Below are 5,405 nucleotides of genomic sequence, written 5' to 3'. Positions count from 1 at the left end.
GGCGCTCCGCCGTCTCCACCAATGGCAGCCCGCGGTAAGGACGCCAGGGCGGGACCGAGCGCCGACAACCAATTAGATAAGACGCAAAGCACGTCTCGGCGCACACAGCCAGTTCCCGCCATTGAAGGCGGAAAAAAAAGATTCCAGTTGGCGCCAAACTCTGGTACTTACTCTTCTGTGGCTCTGAAGGGAAGTGGGCGGGCCGTGACCTCAGTGACAACGGGGCGGGGTTTCTCCGCGGAAAAGACGTCACCAGAGCGGAAGTGGGGCGGGTCTGGGAGAGGCTAATGAAAGGGAAAGTAAGGGTGGAGGCTCCTAGCTGTTTTGGGTGAGAGCAAGTGGAGAAGGCTTGATTACTTAGGTCTTTAGTGTATAAATTGTGTCAGCTGCGCGCTAGACAGCGCTGAGATCTGGCCTTTAAGATGCCATCCTGGATGGTGAACGTAGCGTAGAATTACTAACTCAGCGGGATAGAAGAAGGTTTTTGTTTTGGTTTGGTTTTTTTCCCTATTAAACTTTTTTATGTAAAGCCGGGCGTGGTGGCGCACGCCTTTAATCCCAGCACTTTGGAGGCAGAGGCAGGTGGATTTCTGAGTTCCAGGCAATCCTAGTCTACAGAGTGAGTTCCAGGACAGCCAGTGCTACACAGAGAAACCCTGTCTCGAAACAAACAAACAAACAAAAATATAGAGAATAAATTATTTTTATCGTTTTTCCCCTACTCGAACGCATGCATCTCTGATCCCACCTCCTTACCCACCGAACTTCATGTTCTCTTTCTCAAAAAAAGAAAGAAAAAAAGAAACCAGTAAGAAAAACAAACAGCCGGGCGTGGTGGCGCACGCCTTTGATCCCAGCACTCGGGAGGCAGAGGCAGGCAGATTTCTGAGTTCGAGGCCAGCCTGGTCTACAAAGTGAGTTCCAGGACAGCCAGGGCTACACAGAAAAACCCTGTCTCGAAAAAAGAAAAAAACAAAAAACAAAAGAAAAAACAGACAAATAAAGCCAAGACAATACAAAACGAAACAAAAAGCTCAGACACAAAAACATGAAATTAAATTTATTTTGGTCAACTACTCCTGGGCATGGCCCCTTCCCCAAAACCTGGCTGATAGACCAATGCCACTCTACTAAAGAAAACTGCTGTCTCCTTTCTCCACAGGTTGAATTCAATTGCAAATACCTCCTCAGGCTTGAATCCCAACGGGTCTTATGAGGTTATCATATATTTATTAGTCCTGTTGTGTCTGTTCCTTGGATGACACCGTTCTTGGAGTCATCTGCCACCTCTGGCTGTTGAGAGTCTCTCTGCCTCCTTTTGGGTGATGGATCCCTGATCCTTGAGGAAGACATCCCACTTAGGGCTAAGTGCTCCAAAGATTCACTCTCTGCCCATTGTTAGTTGCTTCCTACTGTAAGAAGTTTCTCTGATGAGGCTTGAATAATGCAGTGATTTAGGGATATAGTGCTATGTCATGACGAGTATTTTATTGGCCTTTGCAGAATCATAGTAGTGGTTTTCCTTCTAGGCTTATGAACTATCTAGTCTCAGGTTCTTGGCCATTTGAGCAGTGTCAGATATGGTCTCACTGAGCAGACCTTAAATCCACACAGAAAATGGTTTGTTATTCCTATAGCATGCACGCCACTATTGCACCAGTATGTGCAGGGACCCATGGTGTTGGCCTGGCATAGATGCCTTGAGAGTCATGCAGCATAGGTTTCTCCGTTTAGAGTCCATGGCTCCTGAAGCACGATGTGCCTTCCCATTCCTGAGAGACCAAATGCTTCAGACAGTGAAGTACTCAGTACTCTTTGTGTTTCTATGTATGGTCGCTCAGAAGTCAAGGAAACATGGAAGGAAGCTTGACAGAAAAATTGGTCTTAGACACTAATTTTGTATACCCTTTATAGTTTGCAGACATCATTGTACCCTGGCAACAGCAACTGTATTGACTCTGGTCATTGCCATTAAATTCTGTTTCTGATAAAGGCGTAAAATGTCTAATTACTCTCCCCACTAGCCTAATTTGATTTCTAACAGCCGTTTCTACCCTGCCCCGGTCAGTAAATGCAGGAACATACAAATATGTCTTGCAGGCATTCCTGTTGTAAATGGCAGGGTCTATAGCTGGGTAATATTGATGATCACCCTTCACCTCCAGGAGCATCCAGAATACCTTTCCAGCACCATACTAGTCAGTAGTGGTGAAGCTTCTAGTTGGGCACCAGCTTAACTTTCCCATGTTCTTAAATATCACCTCACAGTATTTTCACCTCATAGTGGTAGAGAATGAGTTCATGGTGTATGCGAAGCACGTGATCTACCACGGAGCGACACCTAGCTCAGGACTCATCCGAATAAAAATGTATTCATAGTCTCTAGATGAAAGTATACATTTGACTATTTATTGAATAATATATCGTATGACTGGGGTGATGGCTTTGCAAGTAAAGGGCTTTCCACATAAGTGTGAAATTTGGATCTCCAGAGCCCATGTAACTGCTGGGTATCTGGGCCCATCTGTAATTTCAGTGTTCAAGAGGAAGAGACAGGGGATCCCTGGAGCAAGGTGGCTAGCTAGAGCTCTGAATTCAAGTGAGAGACTCTGCTTCAATATATAAGGAATAAGGTAGAGAGCCATCAAAGAAGATAACTAATGTCAATCTCTGGCCTCTACATGCACATATACATATATATATATATATATATATATATATATACATATGTACCTGCATGCATATGTGTATGCAAACATGAATATGCATACATTGTGTTCACCACACATACATTGAAAAATCTATTTTGGGTATTTTTTTGTTTTCAATTTATTTGTTTTTATTTTATATACATGAGTATTTTGCTTGCATGCATTTCAGTGCACTATATACCAAGTGCTGTGGAGGCCAGAAGAGAGAGCTGCTGCCCCCTATTCCCTGGAAATGGTATTATGGATGGTTATAAGCTGTCATGAAGGTGCTAGGAACTGAACTCAGATGCTGTGCCAAAGCAGCAAGTGCTCTTAATTGCCGACCCTTCTCTCAGTCTCTTTCATCTCCCCCCAAGCCCCAGTTCCCACAAAATAGATTCTCACATAGTCCAGGCTGCCTTCAAAGTTATGATGTAGTTAAGCATGCTCTTCAACTCCTAACCCTTGGAGAATATTCTGTATTAGAGCTCTCTCTCTCTCTCTCTCTCTCTCTCTCCTTCCCTTCTTCCCTCCCTTTCTCCCTTATTTCCTCCTCTCCTTCTTCTTTGGTTCTTGGGACAGGGTCTTCCTATGCAGTCCAAGCTGCCTTCAACTCACTCAGTTGCCTAGCCTGGCCTCAAACCTGCAATCTTTCTGCCACAGCCTCTCTTGTGCTGGGATTACAGATATACATCACAACACCCAGCTTTTCAATTATTTCGTATATATGGAAATGTAAATTATGTGAATTTAGCATGGTTGCTTAATTAGATCCCTTATTGGTAGGTACATTGACAAATGCAAATAATATGATAATAACTCATCTCACAGATGTCATTTCTTCTTTTTTAAAACAGATCTTACTTCAAATTTACTTGTAAAAACAGCAGGTCACTGGTCATCTGCAAACAATGTGTAAGTAGGTGTGTCCCAGCAGTCCATCTGACTTCACGTTGGCAGGAGCCTTTTCTCTGAGGCCTTCACTGGGGCCCAGCACCTTTGGGAGCCTGAGCTGGAGCTGAAGCTGGGCCTTAGCTGGAGCCGGAGCCTCTATCTTGGTTTGACCCCTGGGCTTTGATTGGCAGAGCCTATGGTCCTTGGTCGTGTAGCTTCAAATCCAGTTCCCAAGCTTGGGGTGAGCAGGGAAAGCCAGGAGGCTGAGGTTGTGGTGAGGCCTCTGACACACCCGGCTTAACCACCTGTGATGGTTTATATATCCTTGGACCAGGGAGTGGCATCATCTGAAGGTGTGGCCTTGTTGGAATAGGTGTGACCTGGTTGGAATGGGTGTGTCACTGTGGGTGTGGGTATAAGATCCTCACCCTAGTTGCCTGGAAGTCAGTCTTCCACTAGCAGCCTTTGGATGAAGACAGAACTCTCAGCTCCTCCTGTGCCATGCCTGCCTGGATACTGCCATGCTCCCACCTTGATGATAATGGACTGAACCTCTGAACCTGTAAGCCAGCCCCAATTAAATGTTGTTTTTATAAGACTTGCCTTGGTCATGGTGTCTGTTCACAGCAGTAAAACCCTAACTAGGACACCACCTTAGGCTTCACACGGCCTTGATGGCCTCTGCTCATCCAATCATTGCATTTACAGTGTCTGCATCTTCCTTGCTGTTGTGCTTCTTGGCAAAGTACATGTTCCTCAGGAACTTGGGGTCAACTCCTTAAGAGATTTGTGTGTTTGTAACTGTGCCATTTGGGGGATTGGTTGTGAGAGGTGTGGTTCTTGGGCCTGGCCGTGTCTGCATGGTAAACTGAGGTTCCCCCAGCACTGGAGACCAGATAAGCCAAGTCATTTCTTAGCCAAATCATCTCTTAATTCTGGGCTTGCACAGGACAAGAATATTACTAAGTTCCAGAGCAAGAGATTACAGTATGTTAGCAGGTCATGACTTGGGGTTAAGGGAGAAACTGGCTAAAGATGGCATGAAAGAAGTGCTTTGTTTATGAAGCTACAGTATACCATAAATAGGAGATAGTCTTGATTCTGTTTCAAAATTTATAAAATCTATAAAACTAGCATTTTTCTAGAACATTTTTTACAGGTAAAAATTAGGCTGTAATTTCATGCTTCATAAAACTGCCTTTGATCAAACGCCAGAAGTGATGTTCTGGTGAGAGGTTTTAAAGACAAATGTTATTAAGTGCTGTAGTATTCATGCTAGCACATTTTAAAGCAGACACTTTGTAAAACGAGTGATTGTATCTCCCCAGGAGGGTGGTAATTCTGAAGTGAAATGTGGTTTCTTGCCCCCTCAGGACTGAAGTATGAAAGAGCTTAATAAACCCTTACTGGGGACATTTGCTCTGTTTCTTGTCTTTACACTTTGTCCATGAAACAGAGATTTTTTTTTTTTTACAAAAATTTATTTTCTTGTCATGAGTGTTGGTCTGCCTCTCTCTCTCTCTCTCTGTCTCTCTCTGTCTCTCTGTCTCTCTCTCTTTCTGTCTCTCTCTCTCTCTCTCTTTGTGTGTGTGTGTGTCTCTGTGTGTGTGTGTGTAACATGTGTATGCCTATTGCTGTAGAGACCAGAAGAGTATGTCAGATTCCTTGTGAGCTGCCATATGGGTACTGGGAACCACATCCAGTTTCTCTTCAAGAGCAGCTAGTGCCCTTAACAGCTAAGCCCTCCGTAAAGTAGATTTCTTTTTCTTTCTTTCTTTCTTTCTTTCTTTCTTTCTTTCTTTCTTTCTTTCTTTCTTTCTT

This window comes from Mus caroli, chromosome 4, assembly GCF_900094665.2.
Source record: "Mus caroli chromosome 4, CAROLI_EIJ_v1.1, whole genome shotgun sequence".
In the NCBI taxonomy this organism is placed as follows: domain Eukaryota; kingdom Metazoa; phylum Chordata; class Mammalia; order Rodentia; family Muridae; genus Mus; species Mus caroli.
The sequence above is the reverse complement of the archived record's forward strand: the minus strand, read 5'-3'. Positions refer to the sequence as shown.